The sequence below is a fragment of the Ambystoma mexicanum genome, chromosome 7q (genome assembly GCF_040938575.1).
Source record: "Ambystoma mexicanum isolate Mex_15411 chromosome 7q, UKY_AmexF1_1, whole genome shotgun sequence".
Taxonomy (NCBI): Eukaryota; Metazoa; Chordata; class Amphibia; order Caudata; family Ambystomatidae; genus Ambystoma; species Ambystoma mexicanum.
In genome coordinates this window covers 665,897,439-665,917,610 of record NC_090941.1, presented here as the reverse complement: position 1 = coordinate 665,917,610, position 20,172 = coordinate 665,897,439, and the positions used below count along the sequence as shown (strand labels likewise).

Below are 20,172 nucleotides of genomic sequence, written 5' to 3'. Positions count from 1 at the left end.
TCAATAAAAGAATCCCACTCTAAAACGTCATCTGGAGCCCAGCCGGGTGCTCAACCGCGTTCAGCTTTTTATCCCAGTAACACACTCCCCTACTATGGCACACCTGCTCTTGTTGGGTCTGGTGCAAACACACACACTCTAAGGTCATTGTGCACACACTCACGCAGGGCACCTAGTGCGTGAACTCTCAGCACCATGTGCACAGACGTTCTCAGCTCTTGGGGCAAACCAATATACACTCGGCTCCAGGTTACTACGCTCTCACTGGGGTGCACGCACGCATACTATGCTGCTGAGTGATGGGGCGGAGGTGCGCATATACTCTGCTCAAAGTGCACATGGAGGGTGCACGGGTGCAGTGCACATTGCACGCACCATTTCAACTCTTGGTTCACACGTGCAGTCCCTCGTGCACATACACACGCATAGTATGGTACATATAAACCCGCAGCTTCTGGAGTACATGCAGCACCAACACCTACTGCACGCACACTAATTGCCTGATGTACGTGCACCGTGTACACTCCTCTGTCAGCGCTAAAGCTCATTTGCAATCCCTTTTCCCCTTCACAGCGTGGCTGAATCCCATGGCAATCTGTGCTTCGCCAGGGATCGCTGACGCGAGCACTGCTTCGCAGAGCGCTTAGCTAGTGTCAACCCTCACTCGCCCCACCCCCTCTCCACTGACCTGTCTCTGCACCACGGGCCGTGTTTGCCTCGCACTAGAACCCTGCAGAAGCTGTCAGCAAAGCTACAGCGCAGTCAAACCTGTCATCACCCAGGACAACCGAGTTTTGCTTCAGGGATTCACCTTTCGTCTCTAGTCACCGCCTCTTCCTGCAGAGTGATGGCCGCTTTAGCCAATCAGGAAGAGCTCCATTCGTAGTTGTCCCTGTCACACCAATGAAGAAAGTGATAGGTGGTTCCACTCCACAGGAGCCACCCCCGACCCCAGTTGTGTCCATAGAGATCATTATTATGGGTCCAGGGGAGGGGTCAAACCAGGAGGCTCAATTTAAATGGGACTATGGGGGTACATAGGGGAACTAACAAATAAGGGTTACCTTAATAGACAAAATTGTTATAAGAAAACACATATTTTACTAAGTTGTTTGTATGTATTCAAAGGTCAAATGCTTGTTTGTATGTATTCAAAGGTGATATGCAAGTTCAGAGCAGGCTTAAAACAATAAAAGGTTTGCATCCATCAAATTAATTGACACCCTAAAAAAGTAATACGTTGAATGGCTGCAAAAAGGTCCACAAAAAAACGTCCAAGACACTTAGTCTTATACGTTTTTTACTGTGCGAGTGTCTTTGAACACATTTCATCAACCTTTGTTGCTGTAGCTTAAAATCAATTAATGAAAAATACGAAATAAAGACACTAATAGTCTGCGATACCCTCTAGTCCCATCACATACCTAGCAATTCTGTGGTCTTCCTCAAAGTGCCCACTCAGTGCTTTAACCAGATAACCCATTACAATGTTACAGCTAACCCTTCTCAATTATTTCAATTTCAACAATAAAAACACGTTTTCATTTATCATTTCATGGCGGATAACTCCCTTGTCTGAGTGATGAAAAAAGTGTTATCGCTACCAAACTTCATGATCTTAATGGTAATGTAATGTATTGTAAAGTGGTCTTATATAGCACATCTCTGAAATTTGAGGTGGCATTGTGGTGCAAAAAAAGAGGGGAGGGGTTATAAGTGAGAAGCGAGTTGAGAAACATGTGGTGTTCATGCGTGCGGTCTGGAAGTAAGAGTGACGAGTGTCTGCATGGTTCGATGTGGTTATGTGTTGTATCTATGGGGGAGGTCCATTAGATAACAGTGCTGTGACACATGGAGAGCCCCTGGTAGGGCATACTATGTTATAGAGCCAAAGATCTAGCAGGCTGTGAGAGGGGCTCTGAGCCGCCTGCTCCCCAAAATTCCTGTGTTTGGGGTGGTGTTAGCATGCGTGAAACAGTCATGCTTGTTTTGGTCTGTGGAAGTAGTTTAAGGGTAATTGTAGAGTGAAAGGTGAGTCAATCAGCTGGGGAAAGAGGAGGTGGTTTGGGGTGCCTGAGGAGTCCTTAGTGGAATTTTAGAGCCAGACTATAGTGGCAGAGTCCAAATCATGTTGCTATCCATCAAGATGTGGCATTGTCACCATTCTGGGTTACATGTTATGATAACTGTGGGGTTGTGGCAGTGTCTTATGGCTGATGGAAAGAAAAGGCTTTGGAGACTGACCTGACTTTCGATCTTCAAGGTGTTCTTCATTTAAGTGTTGTGCACAGAGGTATTGCACATCAGTAAGCTTGACCTGAATGGGCCAGTCCTCTATTTCAACCTGGTTTTAGACATTCGTGTTCTGATCGGTCTTTGTGTCCAGATTTGTGATGGTAATTGTGTTATAATCTGAGTTGTCCAACCCTTTCATGTTGCAGCCCCATGCTGGTTCATTTGAGTGGTTCTGGTGAGTCTTACGTCCCAGCTTGGGGAGGTTAGTGATTGAAAGATCCGATTGGTGCAGTCTTTGGAGGGAGGCATGCTAGTTCCACTGTTGTTGTCTAGTTAGCAGCCAGGTTTTGAGAGGTTTTTCCAAAGACTAGTTGATCGTCCTCTATGCAACGTGACATGGGCATTGAGCTCCATACAGTGGTTAATAGGAATAAGGAAAATGTTCTTCAGGTTACTGAATTTATCAATTCTGCGGAATAAAGAGCAATGTTGACCCAGCCAGAATTCCAAAGTATGATTGCAGGTTGCACACATATGTCAGAGGCAAGCGTTTCTTCAGAAAACATGCAGTCAGGCACACTTAGTTTGAAAATATCTGCTCGCATTATTCTTGCATTGCAGTCCCTATCCTGGCTCTTGATAGTGAAGGGTCAGATTTTAAACTTTCGGGTTGACTCACTCACAGGGAATACTGGGTTCAGGGCCCCAAATACCTATGCAAATTGCAACCTGCTGCAGTGTCTGAGGTTCAATTTGGAAGGCAACATTAAGACACGTTTAGAAAGCTCAGTCTTGGGTGTAGGTGGGTTAGCTGCATGGAAATAAAAAACGTTGTCCAACACTGAAATTGCAAAAGAGATGGGTGAGCTGAGTGAGGTCAGTGTGGAGAGAGTAGAGAGAGGGAGAGAAGGTGAGATGTAGGTTTTGGTGTAGGTTGCAATTTGTGTACCTCTTCTGTGCTGCACCTATCCCCATTTGGTTCTGTTGGGATGGGTAGGGAGGCAGTTACTTGCATAACCATGCATATGCAGCATTGAACCTTACATTTTGTTATCCAGGCCCTTCCATCCCAGACTCCCTGTAAAGGTTTTAGCTCACTTTTCATGTGTACATTCATTGTGTCATGAAAAATTACCACTGACTATTCCGGTGGATTGGTGAACAGTTTATTAGTTGAAAGCAAACAACAGGACAAAGCAAACAAACGGCAGGATAAGACTTCAGTACAAGTGAGAACCCCCTCCCTCTGTGCACCGTTCTCCTACACTCAAAAGAACACATGCATTTCAATGGAAGGAGTGGTCCAGACAAGTCAAAGAATCATACTGAAACAAAATTGCAAGCAGGGAACAAAGCTCAACTATGCAAGACTTTGATACCAGGTGCGTTCTTACATGTTAGAGTTATCATAGAGGACAAAGTAACATGATACATTTAGTGAAGTTGAATATACTCCTCGAAGATTCACATACCCTGAGGCAGGCGAGGACGCTTGCAGTATGATGACTTCCATCTGCTAAAGCTTCTTTTCATAAGAAAGCGGGAGCCTAAAACACGCTTACATATATCAAAAGGTAAAAACTTCAGAAGCGAGAGATGTGAAGATGAGCATACCTACACACTAGGTAAAGAGCCTTCGTGGCAAAGACATGCACAGTAAAGCCTACATACTCACCTTGCATGGGCAATAAACAGTGTTTAAACATGGCAGTTTACAGTACCTACTCAATATATCATAATGCAAAGGTATACTAGGGGAATACATAACATTTTAAATTCCAAACTTTCCCCTGCAATCCCCTCCCATGACACCCTCACTCCAGTCTCATTCCACACATCTTTAGGGGAATCAACATATGATAAGTCATTTATAACGCGTCTGTACGCAATTGTTTCTAGGGGTGACAAGACAAGGAAGGGAAGACAAAAGAGGACAAAACAATACTCTTACTAGGCCTTGTACAGAACGTCCCTTACATACAGGAATGTCATAGCAGATTATTTCTTCAGTAGCATGACAGTAAAGCACTTGGGTATTTTGAGAAACCTCAACAGATGTTGCATACCCGATAATAGTGACAGTTACCAACCACCGACAGACAGGACAGACTCTAGGAGTCAAATCTGACCAATAGATGCACCCAGAGGTCCCAATAGATCTTCAATCTAAGACCCATGGTTCCAGGAAGCCTCCGCACTGGTGTGAAGGAGACTTTTAGTGTGACGAATGTGGGATACAATGTCAGTAATATTGCTTGAGTAACTAGGTAGATAACTACAGCACTCACTTTTCACTATTGGGCAAACTCCTCATTGCTAGGCCAGGACAATGCCTAAAGAATGTTTATGATTCTGAAGCACCATGGATCGGATTGCTACGTGCTCTCGGAATAATAGAGTCAAGGAGGATGCAGTGGTATTTGCAATATCCTCCACTAATCGCTAAAATTGGGTCAGGCGATCTCTATTTATCTTGATCCCAAGGACTGGTATCAGATATCCCACCCCACAATAAAGTTTTCTCAGGCAGCACTTCTAGGACCGTGGAAGTATGACGCACTACAGGCAGAATATACCCCATGTGGTAACTCCCTCCCTAGAAACCAGGGATAAGCTTTGTCCCCACAGATGATAATTCGTACTAGACCTGGGACGGGAACATTCGAAGGACCGGTAAAGCCCAAGTGGCAATGAGCATCCCTACATAGTCTTAGACCATTTCTTTCCAAAGAAACCTGAATTATCCTAGCCACAGCCCTCATCCTTTCCAAGTTGGATTATTGTAATGCACTGTATTTGGATGTGAGTAAGTCCATTGTCAAAAAAATCCAAATTCTCCAAACCAACACGCTCAGAATAGCACTTGGCATACCCAAGAGAGCATATTTCGGAGCTGAGGAGACAGAACAAATGGCTCTCCATTAATGATAATAATTATGCTTAAAACTGTCTCCCTAACCCACAAATGTCTCAAGGAAGGTGTCCCACCTTACCTATCGGAGAGAATGATCAAAATATCTACCTCACGCCCTACTAGGACAGTTAACTCATTCTGCCTGGTTGTTCCTAGATTCAAACTAAAAAAAGCAGGGGGAGGGGGCAGCTTCCCTGTTATGGCGGCGCAGCTTTGGAACACCCTCCCTCGCCTCCTTAAGAGCGGACCAACACGTCCCTAACTATAGGCAAAATACTATAAACCGGCTCGTAGCTAAGGACTTCTTACACACTTGGATAGTCTAAGCATGCTCATCTGCCGCTTTAAGACACTCTGGTACTGTAACCACTGCCACTGACTGCTATTGCACTCTCTTCTGTACCTGCATTGCATTATCCTTGTATAACCATGTATATACCCTATGTTTCATTATGTATAACTAAGTATATAGAGAAAGAAAGGGTTTGCTCTCAAACTGCGCACACACATAGAATAATAAGCAATTGCAAATTAAATGAGTGGTTTTAATCAGAATTGGTGCAGCCTGACACGTGTTTCGAGCTTCCCGCTCTTCTACTGAGGCTTAATCTTGGCTAGTGTGTATTTTGAATACAAAGGTAGAAGTTGAGTAATCTGACAAAGTTAGGCGTGGGCTCCCATTATTTTGCAGTTGCACGAATGAATTTTCAGTAAATTATTATCTTGCAGTACTTTCACTGCTATGTGGGGAACTGGAGCCAAACGGGAACCCTCTGTATATACCCTATGTTTTTTATGTACAAATTCATTGTAACTTTTGTAACCTATCCAATTGTAATTCACTCTGAAAGTATACTTGTAACCCTGTGCAAATACGCCCAGATACCCTTGGGTTTGGTGCACAATACAAATCAATAAGCAAACAAACAGGATAAAACAAACCAACCACCGGATTGTGAGGAATTCGATCATCCGCACAGTGGGTGTACGCTCGACTGGGTTTTTGGAAATTTTAAAAGAAATTGAATGATGGAAGATCAACCTCTGGAAAATGTGTGTGGCTAATCCGCACACATTTTCCTATGCTCCCCGCATGACATACACATAGACCCAGGTACTCTGGGTGGACACAGCTTACACGCACAGTCCTTCCTGTCATATTTAGTTGGGATATAACAGCCAGGAGTACACATATCATCTCAGAAGGGGGAGGGCTAAACCTTCCCCCTGTCATGGCCAGCCTTAAAAGTTCCATGGATCCGTCCTGTCCTTTTGTTGGGCCCTGCAGCTGGTGACAGCGATTAACATAATTAACATACTAATAGACTGTACTTCAAACAGACCCACATGGGACCTGGCTGCAGAGGTTAACAAAGGAGACGCGAAACCCCAATAACCTTTCATATGCGCTGTGTCAACCTGAAGCCAGCTCCCGCCTTTAGAATCGATTGACAGTGAAATGTCATGTGTGGGACTACGTGTATTACAGTAGTCATCCTCGGGCCCAATTCAGTAGGTACGAGTATGTCGATTGACAGCACCAGAAAGTCTGGTCTCGCTACAGCTTCAAGGGGGACCTGCCATTTTAATCAGGAATCAAAGAGAGCTCCATTGACCAGAGAGACCCTTTGATCCACAACAGACAGGAAGATGGGTAGAACGTAGCATTACATGTTTTAACCCCTTTACCTTTTCTGTTGCAAAGCACTCTGGTTTTGACCTCATGCATATAAGAGAGTGTTGGTGGGGACCCAGGATTGGTTCATTAAGGCAGGCTTAGCTTACACCAAACCCTGTGGTCCATTTGGCTTTAAAAGAGGGTCAAGCCCCTATTGTGGGCAGATCATATGAAGACTTTGCAAGGAGTAGCAAAAAGAACTCATCATTGGACCTTGGCTGAAGATACAGTCTGCCTTACATCTTCTGCCAGTGAAGGAAGGCTAGGACCTCCAAGAAGGAAGCAATATCCCTCTTCTAAACATCTCCCAGAGAACAGAGGGAGATAACGAATCCAGAGGACCCTCCAGCAGCTTTGCAGCAAGCTTACTAGGTGGGAAGCGCCAGAGAGTCCCTGACCCCAACCAATGACAAGGCAGCTACCCTCCTGTCAGTATCCAGAGTGCATCCCTTTTCCTTCTTTGAAACTGTCTGTCCTCTGCATTCCTCTACAGGGTGGGTTGTATTTCGTAGTGTGCTAGAACTGTCTGTTGTGATAATAATAAAGTAGATATTTGAATACAACATTGACTCGACAGTCACTTTCATAATTGGATAATAATTGTATTTACACTATGTTGCAACTAACCAATAATCCACAACCTTTTCAGATATAACCCTGCCGTTCCATACACAATACCAAAATTGTACAATGAGGTTTATAATAGACTTGTGTTTCCAATTTGTTCAGATCCCTTCCGGTGTACTAGAGGTGTGGGGCTGATTGATGGTTTAGAAACCGATATTCATCCCTGGACCACTGGTGCCCCGTAAGTTGATTTGTCGCAAGGATGCGACGTTGGCCCAAGTTAGAACCCCCTCCCTCCGTGCACCGTTCTCTTATACCCAAAGGAACACATGCATTTCAATGGAAGAGGTGGTCCAAACAAGGCAAAGAATCATACTGAAACAATGTTGCAAGCAGGGAACAAAGCTCCACTATGCAAGTCTTTGATACAAGCTGCTTTTTTACATGTTGGACAGTGCCCTCAGAGAGGACGATATAACGTGATACATTTAGTGAAGGTGAATTTACTCCTCAAAGATTCACACATGATCAAAGGCAGGCGAGGACGCTTAGAGTGTGATGATTTAACGTTTGCTAAAGCCACTTTTCCTAAGAAAGGTGGAGCCTAAAACAGATTTACATTTGCCAAAAGAGAAACAAATCAGAAGCAAGAGATAAGGAGGCGAGCATTCCTACACACTAGGTGAAGAGCTTGTATTGCAAAGACATGAGCAGTAAAGTCTACAGACACACTTCACATGGGCAAGACATAGTGCTTAAACACGACAGTTTACAGTTCCTACTCAATATTATATTGCAAGAGTATACTAGGGGAGTACATAAAATGTTGAATTCCAAACTTTGCCTGACAATCATGATATATTTTAGTTTTGTGTCAACAGAGAGGCACAGGGGAATTGACTAGATAACTACATACCACTAAGGCACCTTTTTTCCAGTCCCTTTTTAGTCCTGGAAATATCTAAACAGTGAGGAGGAATGGCACTGGGGGCCAAGGATTTACCCACTGTTGCTTACTTGCTATAAGTCTTAATATTATGCAGAAACAAATCCCTTAAGTTGAGGCATACGTTCGGAGATGAAGTGCTTGCTTTAAGCAGACGTTTATGACATTCTTGTTGAGTAATTGTAGTTTAAGTTACAGAACATAAGGCAAGGTTTATAACCACCACATGGTTAATTTGAGAGGTGTTTAATCCAACAACTGGATTTAGAAAATGTTAAACTGCCTGTAAAACACATGGCATTTTGATATTGCTTTTAAAATGTGTGCTGTAAAATGCACTATTCATATCAAATGTTGGCACCCATGAATCCACAGCTCTATTTCCAAATAACTGCTGTCAGCACAATAGAAGGATATTATTTAGATGGAAAAGTTACTTACCTGTAACTGTTGTTCTCCAGCATGGGTCTGGCATGGATTCACATGCTCATGAATATTCCCTGTCATCAGGCTGGGAATCCTCGGTAAAGAAAAAAAATCAGTTTCCGTTTCGTGTCTGAACTGTCTTTCTACTAGTAACCAATCACTGGTCTATTGGTCATACATCCCCCAGCCAATGACTGCCCTCTACCTAAGCCCCTCCTCTAGCAGCCATCTTCAGATTTGGTAGCAGGTAAGTGGCAGTAGGACCAGGAGAAGAGCCGCAGAGGGGTAGGAGGGAGGGTTCGCATGTGAATCCATGCCAGACCCATGCTGGAGAACAACAGTTACAGGTAAGTAACTTGTTCCTTCTCCAGCATGGGGTCTGGCATGGATTCACATGCTCATGAATACAAGAATACATAGCAGTACACACATGCACAACCACGGGAGGTGGCAAGGCTCAACATTAAGCATTTCATCAACCCAACATTAAGCATCTCTTACCTCCTCACCAGGCTCACCTTCAAGCGAACAGGTTGCGCATCACTGTCTGGTCGACTCTGCACTCCTCCCTGGAATCCTGGTTGACGCAGTAAAATCTCATGAAGGTGTGCGTCGACCTCCACGTAGTAGCCCTACAGATGTCCAGCAGGGGCATACCAGACAGAAACGCCGTGGTAGCCGCGATCGCTCTGGTCGAATGGGCTCTCGGACGGCCGGGCAACGGTCAGTTTGCCAAGCGGTGACAATGCATGATGCAGCCAGAGAGCCATCTGGAAATGGAAGCCTTCGAGGGGGCCTTCCCTTGGTTCACAGGTCAAAAGTTCACAAACAGCTGTGATGTCTTTTGAAGGCTCTTCGTGCGGTTCACGTAGAATTTCAGCGCTCCAGCTACATCCAGCGAGTGCAAAGTCCTCTCAGCTGGTGACGAAGACGACGGGAAGAAAACAGGTAACACCAAGGGCTCATTGAGATGGACGTCCGACGGCACCTTGGGCATGAAGGAGGGGTGCGTCCCCTGCACCACCCTCGTCTCATGGAATGTTAGGTATGGAGGTTTGCAGGAGAGGGCCCGGATCTCTCCCACTCGTCGTGTGGAGGTGATGGCCACAAGAAACGCTGTCTTCCACGACAGGAACTTCAACGGCGCTGAGTGCAGAGGCTCGAATGGAGGCCCCATGAGCCTAGTCAGCACCATGTTGAGCTCCCACGCTGGGGCCGGGGCCTTCACCGGCAGGAATGATCGGAAAAGTCCTTTCATGAACTCCTTCACCAGGCGATGGGACCATAGCGACGAGCGTCCCAGAGTTCTGGTGTAGCGGGAGATAGCCGCCAGATGGATCTTGATGGAGGCATGCACCAGCCCTACCTTGGCCAGTGATAGCAAGTACGGCAGCACTTGAGGGGCTGTAATCCACAGAGGGTTAATCTTCTGTACATGGCACCAGACAGAGAACCTCTTCCATTTGTGTCCATAGCACTTGAGAGTCAAGGACGCCCAGGCCTTTGCAAGCACCTCCTTGCAGTCTGCCGGGATATCGTACCCTCCGAAATCTAGTGCTGCAGGAGCCAGGCCTGCAGGTTCAGAAACCCCGGGTCGTGGTGAAGGATGGCGCCTCCTTCTCTGGCGAGAAGATCCGCGTCCGTCGGCAGTTTGACTGGGGTGGACGTTGACATGTCCAGAAGGTCCGGGAACCAAATATGTCTCGGCCACGCCGGTACGACGAGGATCATCCTGCACCGGGACCGTCTGAGTTGACTGATGAGTCGGAGCAGCAACGGCAACGGCGGGATCGCATACAGAAATAGGCATCGCAGATGAGATGAGAAGGCATCGCCCATGCTCCCTGGCTTGGGAGAGCTGCTGGCGACCTCCGGCACTTGGCGATAGTCGCTGTCGCGAATAGGTCGATCTGGGGGTTGCCCCATCATCCGAATAGGAGATCCACTTGATCCTGCCGCAGTTCCCACTCGTGGCACGAGCGCAGTTCCCTGCTGAGTGAGTCGGCGATGGTGTTCTTTATTCCTGCCAGATGGAAGGGTACCAGAAACATCCCCTGGGTGACGGCCCAGTGCCACAGATCCTGCGCTTCCTTGGATAGGGCTGGGGATCTGGTGCCCCCCTGCTTCCAGATGTAGAACATCGTGGTGGGGTTATCTGTGAAGATCCTTATCACCTTGCCCTTGAGGGACGGGAGGAACGACCTGAGGGCCCAGAACATGCCTCGGAGCTCCAATACATTGATGTGCAGAGACCTCTCTCCGGGAGCTAAAGGCCTCTGCGTGGAGAACTCCGGTGTGTGCTCCCCATCCCTCCAGGGAGGCGTCTGTCGTCACCATTTCCTGATGTGCAGGGGTCTGGAAGTCCATGCCCGCCGCCAGATGCACGCGGGCGCACCACCACCGATCGCTTGGCGGAAAGAGAGATCCTGTCCTCAAAGCTGCCCGCAGCTTGCATTCAACGGGCGTCGAGGAACTCCTGCAGTGGTCGCATCCGCAGCCTGCAGAGGTGCACGAGGTTGATGCATGACGTCCTGGGTAGACGTGAATCCCCTGTAGGCGCAGCCGCACCGCCACTGGTGCCAGGCACTTGGTGAATACCCTGGGCACCAACTTCAATCCGAAGGGGAGGGCTTTGAACTGGTAGTGCCGCCCCTGGACCACGAATCTTAGGAATTTGCGATGTCCCTTTAGAATGGGGATGTGGAAGTATGCATCCTCCAAGTCCAGCGACAACAGGAAATAGCCTCCCTCCAGCTGTCCCAGCACGTGCTGGAGGGTGACCCTCTGGAATTTCTGTGACTTGATGTACTTGTTTAGACGACGAAGGTCCAGGATGGGTCGCCAACCGCCGGTCTTCTTCCGGACAAGGAAGTACCGCGAATACACTCCGGAGCCCTAGGGCCTTTTTGGGACAAGTTCTATGGCCCCCTTCCTTAGCATCGCTCGTACCTCCCGCAGTAGTTGCGGGACATGGTTTTCCTTCCTGGCCACTGGAGGTATACGGGGACACCTTCTCTGAAATTCCAGGGTGTGCCCGCGGGCCAGGGCATCTAGCACCCAACGGTCGGTGGAGATAGACTCCCACGTGCTGACAAATTTCGCCAGGCGGCCTCCCAACGGGGTGCTTGGGTTGGGGCCCGCGCCACGGCCCATTCGGTTCTGCTTGGCCGCGGTCTTTCCGTCCTCTGTAGGCTTCCCGCGACGAGGAGCGGGCCGCTTCACGGTACGACGAGGAACCGCCGCCGAATCCTTTAGAGGCACCTTGCTTGCCTCCAGAGCTCCGAAAGGACAGGCGTCGTTGTTGAAGAACCAAGGCCCGAGCCGTCTCGGTGTCCACCTTGATGGCCTGCAGTGACTCGTCCACTGTCTTGCCGAACAGGTTGTTCCCGTCGAAGGACATGTCCAGAACCCTGGTCTGCACGTCCTGGAGGAAGTCGGTGGCCTTGAGCCAGCCGCGCCGGTGAAGGGAAATGCTGTTGCCTATCTGGCGAAAGCCGGTGTCAGCGATGTCCGTGGCCACCGTAATGGCGTGGTCCAAAGCCACCTCGCCTTCCTGAAGGATTTACAGGGCCTCAGCCCTCTTGTCGACCGGGAGGAAGTCCAGCAGGGGAAAGATCTTATACCACAGCTCCCTGTCGTAGCGAGCCACAATCACGAGAGCCTTGGCCGCTTTAATAGTCGTTGCCGCTGATGAGATGACCCGCCGTCCCATGGTGTCCAGTTTCTTTCCCTCGGCGTCCGGAGGGGAAGTTGAAGTTGAAGCCGTTGCTGCCGCTGCTTTCTTCTTAGCCGCCGCGAAGACGACTGAATCCGGGGACGGCTGAGTCCTGAAGCACATGGGGGTGGAATCCGGGACCCGGTATTTCTTCTCATACCAGTCTCTCTTAGCTGGAGCCATGGACGGATTCTTCAGGAGCACCAGTCCCTTGTCCCAGATGTCGTCCAGTAACGGGACCGAAAGGACAGTCTTTGATGCTGGAAATGCATTTGAGGGACAGGGTCTCTGAATCCTTGTCCTTTTTCTGTTTTTACCGTGTGTTCTGTTATGTTTTCTGCCCCGGAGTCCATGTGGGACTCCTGGCAATGCAGCTCTCTCTTTTGGTTTGGTGAACAGACCCATGGGATACCCTTATGGCGCCCATGGGTAGGGGTGCAACCCTGTGCCCCTAGTGTATGTTTTTTGGCACCTGTGGGTGGCCCCAGAGCAGGGTATGGGCTGGTGGCAGCTCCGCGCTGGATATGACAGGTGCTCCGGGTGTCCTCCATTTTGGGATACCCAGGCCCTGCCATTGGGATCTGTTGATCCCTGATAGGAAACAAGATGGCCCCTGTGGCCTCTTGCTTTCTATTGCCTGTTATCTTGTTTTCCCAAAGTCCTGGGAAGCCCTGTCTCTGTCCCTTCCCCCTGACTGGCTGTTGGGTGGAAGTTCCATGTATGGTATTGTTGTGAAGGCCCAGCTAGACTGACTGGAGCCTTCCCAGTGACTGTATGTTGTGGGTACCTCCTGTGGGTGGGACCTGGGTGAATGGAGTGTGTGACCAATATACACTTCTTGTTGTGGTTGTCTGGTTTCTGGCATGAGAGACAAAGACCGAGACAACCCTGCCCGAAACTGGCCTGAATGCAGTGTGTAGTGTTGAATGGCTGGGTACTTGTCCCAATCCACATTTCTTGTTGTGAGTGTCTGGAAGGGAGGAGTGTGGCCTGAATGCACTATGTACCTGATTGGCTGACTGACTGCATGAATGCCCTGCAGTATGATTGGCTGCTGAGTGTGTGCCAGCAGCGTGGATGAGAGAGAGGATAGTATATCTGGGGACCTCTCACCACTGGAAAAGTGTTCAGAAGGGACCTTTGGTTGAGAAGCGACCATTGTGCTCCTACAGCAGCCAGGGAGCTGAGTCTCCACTCTACGAGTAACTGGAACTGCTGATCCTCGACGTCCAGCTGGAAGAAGAAGACTTGCTGTGGCATTTGCTTCGACCGATCTGAAGGCTGACGAGATCGTCGAGGGCTGACCCGAGAGAGGACCTGGTAAGGCGCCCTCTTCCCGTGCTCCGAGGGACCATCGAACACCGCTCCATCTTCGCCGAAGCGCCCTGGAAGACAGACCCTCGAAAGGCTGTCGACCCGAGACGGGACCGCTGAGGAGATCGAAGTAAAGCACCCGGACATCGACGCCGTCGAAGTCCATTGCCGTCGACCAGGGTTCGCAGGTTTGTGTAACCGCTGGGGGCCCGTCGAAGTTGTGTTGCCCAGCCGTGGGAACCACTTGACGCCGTGCCACCGACGACCGGAGCCGTCCGCTCCTTTGCCTAAGAACATTCAATCGAAGGACTCTCTCGGCCGCATCGTCGACCGCCTATCCTGCCGGAGAAAGTCGAGGCCGACCAACGCGCCGAGGAGAAACCTGCCGGTGGGTTTCCCGCCACCCGACGACCTCAAAGACTCGGACGACTCGACGCCCTTGCCGGGCTCCCGTCTCTACAATCTTTGCGGTCCAGAACTATTGTCATCGAGGTGCCCCGCACACCTCCGCCTTGCAGGACGCCGACGCCGACGAGTACCGCTCGGACGAAGCTGCCGCCTCTTCGACATCGTTCTACCACGTTTGTCGACGGACGTTCGACGCCCCGTGCCTCCCGCCTGAAAGGGAAGGCATTCAAGAAGGGCCGTCGATTCCCCGTCGCCGAACAGCGAGTCCCTCGACGTTTGTCGACGCCTTCGAGGAGCTCGACTCCACCAGGTACATTGGGGGGGTAAAAACATTATAGGAGAGAATAAGACTTGCAGAGCAATATATGGACTGGGCTGGTGCTATATCTTTCTTTACAGGTTGCCCAGGTGGGGGGGATCTCCACACAGAACTGTGCCCAGTGGTAGGGGCCAGTATCTTGCCTATTGCTCAACCATCTTATTTTCTCTCCTCTCTGTATTGCTGGTTTCACTCTATTGGTCTGTGTGGCATCGTACAGTATTGTTCATGCACTTCAATGAGATCTAGGGTGGTACCACTTTAGGATTGTAAATTTTTGTCATTGTAGATTTTGCCGGAGTACAAAGTGAGTTATCATGATGAATGTACATAACCTTAACTATTGATTATATAAAGACTGTGTTCTAACCAATACAGAGTGTGGATATTCCTTTGTGGGGGCTTGGGGATACACTGTACTTAAGAACCAGCCTGCATCACCTCCTGAGAAGCTAGGCCTTGATTGCTCGACCATTGCTACCGAATAGAGAATCTTGGCTGGGGTCTCCTGTGCCTCTCCTCCACCATATAGGGAGCGGAAGTACAGACACCCCCCACCGGTCGTAGAGGCCCGTCTCTCACACAGTCTTCCTCTTGGCCTCCCGCAGTTGGTAGAGGAAACCTTCCTTCGTCTGTTCTTTGGGGCAGAGCTGGAAGAGCTCAGATGCCCTGGCAATCATGGCGTGGAAGGAGCCAATTTCATCGGGAGGGGAGGCCTGAGCGGGAGGTGATGGAAGATCCATTCCGTCGTCGCCACCGTCGTCATCTGTCCCTGTCGTCGCCGTCTCCGTTCCCGTTTCATCCCTCGGAGGAGGGGAAGGAGGGGAAGGAGGTGAAGGCTGTACAGGCTGGAAAGGAGGAGGGGGGTGAGTTCTCCTCCAGTTGTTCGGTGGGCTCCCTGACGGTCCAAGCTCCGCTGGATCATCCGCTGGGGGTAAGGGCAACCTTGTCCTTCTCTCCGTACACAAGGCCTGAATAGCCATCAAGATCGCTCCTGGGTTGTCTTGTGGCATAGGCACCGGTTGCGACGGTTGGGGAGTAGGATCCTCTGTCCCCTCCAAGGCCTGCAGTTCCTCGTCGGCACCGCCGTTGCTTTCTTCGCCCGCCTCGTCGGGATCCTTCCCGTAGGTCCGGACCTCCTCGAACTTCTTGTCCAGGATCATTGCGACGCCAGCTAGCTCATTTTTAGAGATGGTATCTGTGTCCATAATGGCTACCGCCCCTCCCCCCCTCTTTCAATGCCCGGGGTTTCACGGGGGTCTTATCGATAGGCTGAAAAGAGGATTCCCTCCGCGGTGGCAGGGAAACTCTAGGCCCAGAGGTCGTCTCCACTGGGATGGCCTCTGCCAGCTTTTCCAGGGCTGCCATGACTCCCTCGATCGAGGCCTTAGCCGGGTGAATCAGGGCCTTCATGACTTTGGGCGCACCTGAGGCCTTCACCCTGGGGGGAGGGTCACCGACTCGCTCCCCCTCAGCTGTCTCCATCAGGATCGACTGGGACTTCTCCCGAAGCTTACCCCCGAACCGGGTTCTCCGGTTTCCTCTTCCCCGAGCCAGAGCGTTGGCTCGTGGTTGATGGCGTCGGTGATAATGCGCCCTGCCTGGCAGCCGAGGAGCCGGACTGATCGGCGCTCCCGGTGCCCACAGACTCGCAGTGCTTTGCCTTTTCTTGGGCCCCCATCGCCGGAGCGCCCTCAAAGGTCTTAGAAGACCGCTCGGACTTCTTCCTCTTCTCACCTGCTGCTGGGCTCTTCCCCTTCAGCCATTTGGCGAGTCGAGTACGACAATCCCTCATAGTTCGTTCGGAAATGTTGCTACAAAACGCACAGTCCTTCTCCACGTGCGATTTGTCGTTGTGAAGGCAGTAGAGGCACTGAGAGTGCTCATCCTCCTTAAAGACGTTCTGTAGCCCGCATCCAGGGCAGCTTCTGAACAGCTTCGTTCCAACAAGCATCATGCTTCCCTTGTCCTGGGACATGGCCACGCGGGGTAGGCCTCAAAGATCTCCTGGAATCCTCTGAGAAGTGGAAACTCGATGAAAAGAGGCCCTTGAGAGGCGTAGAAAGTTCTGCAAACGGGTCCCCGTTGATCGGAAGTAGTATCGGTGGAGCTTGAGGCTCGATTGATCGAAAGTATAAGAGTAAACTGTTCGAAAAAACGCAAAACGCAGTAAAAGCTCGAGAGCTAAAGCATGAGGACTCCCAACACTTGTACGTGTAGTAAAAATCTGAAGATGGCTGCCAGAGGAGGGGCCTAGGTAGAGGGCAGTCATTGGCTGGGGGCAGTATGACCCAGAGACCAGTGATTGGTTACTAGTAGAAAGACAGTTCAGAAACGAAACTGAAACTGATTTTTTTTTCTTTACTGAGGATTCCCAGCCTGACGACGGGGAATATTCATGAGCATGTGAATCCATGCCAGACCCCATGCTGGAGAATAAGCAGTTTGACAAGCCAGTAACATTTTATAAAGAATACTCTGTGATGATTGCCACAAAGGAAAGGGAACAAGAATGGCTTGTGGGATTGCAAACATGATAAGTTTTAGCACCTGGTTAGACTGGCCTACATTGAATGTAGGTCTGTCTAGACAGGTAATAACCCTTATCATGTTTGCATTACCCTTGATGGCAAGTAAGAAATGCCATGTCACATTAAGAAAGCATATGCGGCATATACTTTCTCAATGTGGCATGGCATATTGTACTTGGCATGAAGGGAAAATCAAACATAAGTGTTATTACATGGCTAGACTGACCTAAGTTAATAGCACCAGTCTGCATTTATTTTCTTAATGTGGCATGACATTTCTGTTTGTCATCAAGGAAAAAAGCAAACATGATGAGTGATATTATGTGGCTAGCATGGCCTATGATATGATATGATAGTTTATTTATATAGCGGCTAGACACAATGTGTTTCAAAGCACTTCAAGGCAAGGGAGGGAACAAGGGAAAATACAATGGGCCTCATTACGAGTCTGGCGGTAACCGTGCCAGAAAAACTGACAGGTTACCGCCGGACCCGTATTACCATTCTGCCTCCATGATTGCCGCAATCACCAGGGCATTACGACCCCAGTGACCCGGGAATTCCGGAGGCAGAATTCTGTAAGTCCCCATTCCCATGTTGTCCAATAGGACTCCATGGGGATGGGGACAATGGAAACACCGGTTCCGTCTATGACGGAGCCAATGTTTCCATGTCCGCCTGCAGGCAGGTGGTGTAAATCTTGCCAGGTCAGACTTGGCGGGAGTGACAGCTCCTGCCTGCAGGACTCTTAATCAGCCGGTCCGCAAACAACGGTGGCAGTGGTTTTACCGCCACCGTTCTTTCTGGACCGGCAGGGTCGTAATGAGACCCAATGACTTTCTTACAGGCCATGAACAGTAAGGATGTGAAATTAACTATCGTATTCAGCCTGATGACATTTCAGATAGTTCAAGAGCTAAGACAGAAAAGGAAGGGAGGGGGAGAGTGGGAAGGAAATGGAAACAGAGAGGCAACAACAATACCAGGCCTGAAGACATTTCTGGTAGAGCCGGAAGAAAAACAAAAAGTGAGGGAGAGGGGTGCAGAAAGGAGAAGGGTCACATGGACCTGAGAGAACCAGGGAGAGTCAAAAATCCTGAAGGATCACTCCAGAGACACCAATCGATTTACAGGGGAAGTACCAACAAAGTAAGCAGGAGATAACATGGTACACCAGAAACCCCAGAAATGGTTAGGAGTCTGGAAAGAACAGACATGTTTGTGCAAGGGGATCAGGGAAATATCCCTCCACATAAAGAAGATTGATTTTGCTGTCATTTCAGGAACTTGAGATTAGTATATTCTTTGGAAATCTTTAAGGAACTTTGTGATAAGACTGACAATAACTGTTTTGCTTTGAAAGGAACCTTTGCTTAAATATATTATTGTATCAAGATCCAGATGGAATCCTAGAAATACTGAGAAGTCTCTATCGAGGACAGAGAGCCAGATACTTTGAATCCTTCTCTTACATTTTGATAAGTGGTAGGTCAAGTTTGATAGATCGGTGTGGACCGACGACTATTTTTGTTTTGAACTGTAGATGAGAATCTTAGTTTAGTTTGGATACGAAGGGAAACCCCCGTTAGCAATCGGAATAGTAAGGCATTTGTCCTTTTTATTTACATAAACCTATGTATACCAATGTCCTCTGGTCCGAGTCCTTCTTCTGGCTTGCCACAGTCATCATTTCCCCAGGTCCAATAACAGTAACAACGGTTTAAGTCTATGGGGTTGCAGGGCTCACCTAGCACACAAGGCCTTGCATGGTTGACGGTCTGCAACATAGGCTTCTTATTCCTCCAGTTGGATGCCATACGACAAACTCTTCAGGGGATTGCTCCTCGTCTTCTCATGTTTATGTTCACAATGCATTTTTGCACAGGCAATGTGTGGCAAAATACTACCTCAATGGTCGGTGCCGCACTCTGTACAAATGATTGGCAGACCTGGCCCTATCGATCTGCTTCTGGGCAAAGATCCATCTCACCTCCCTGGCAGCATCTTATATCGCAGGGGGGCAGAATCTTCAAGCACATTCTCTGAACAGGACCTTCCCCTCTTCACAGGAGTTCACTCTCGAGTACCAGGTGGTACTCAAAATTTGCAGTCACTTGGGACACTCATGTATGGACATAATGGCGTTAGGGGTCAACATTCAATTGCACAGATTCCTTAGATTGGGGTTGGTAAGCTATATCGATTCCATGGCCGCAGAAGTTGTTGTACCTCCCTCGACCGACACACACCCCGATTCCCCTAATCCCTCAGGTTCTTGCCAAGGTACAGAGGGAAGGAGCTCAGGTTCTGTTGGTGGTTCCCCTCTGGAAAAGGAAATCATGGTTTCCTCTCATTCTGTGGATTGTCTCACGCCCATCTTGGGTTCTACTTTTGACTCTGTTCTCATTGTAATGGCCCAGCCTGCCTCTGAGCACTCTCAGAAGGATGTGTCCGTCAGTTTGAAAATGAATGGGAAGGGTTAATCTCTAAGGGTATTTTACCAAAAGTGGCATGTCTCTTGCAGGGAACCTGATGGTTTATGAGTGACAGCCAATGTGCAATTTTTTCAAAATAGTGTGAGCGGTGTCACCACTCTCCACAATCTTGCGACTAACTGCGGGAGTAGGGAAGCCTAAAATCATTGCCTATGGGAATTCAAGATGAGCACTTAAGGGGTTAAGAAATCTTAATTTTTTGATGGGCGGTTTATCCTTGTGGTTGGTCATGTCGTTCTTGAGAGTCCAGCTTGCTGTAATCATGTTGGTCAGGGAAACATGGGGAGGTATTGTTCAGTAGAAACGTATGCCTCCAGACCTTTTCAATCTCAGTTGAAAGACCCCCTCCAATGAGACCTGATATTTCACCTTGGGATCTCTCTATGGTGCTGGAAGCCTTGCAGGGCTTAAATGTAGTTTTCCTACTGGCTGTTACTTCAACATGCAGGTTGGGGCGAGCTAGGGGCGTTGTTGTGTACGGGTCTGAACATTAGGTTTTCAGCCTCTAGGTTGGTCCTCAAACGTCCTCCTCCTTTTCGGCCCAAGATGAAATCAGTGTTCTATGCATCACATGAACTCGTTTTTCCCTCCCTTTTTGATTGTGATGGTACACCTCTGTAGCCA

At 49.0% G+C, this 20,172-nt stretch overlaps 1 protein-coding gene across 2 annotated transcripts in view; it reads right to left on the bottom strand.

Annotated features, from left to right (window-relative positions):
• The window catches only part of LNX2 (ligand of numb-protein X 2), an 858,121-nt gene extending 857,298 nt beyond the window's left edge, over positions 1-823 (bottom strand). For both annotated transcript variants that reach the window (XM_069639047.1, XM_069639049.1), the window contains exon 1: positions 689-823. The gene's annotated coding sequence lies outside the window, so the exon portion shown is untranslated. The remainder of the gene's footprint in view (positions 1-688) is intronic.
• Positions 824-20,172: the final 19,349 nt, after the last annotated feature.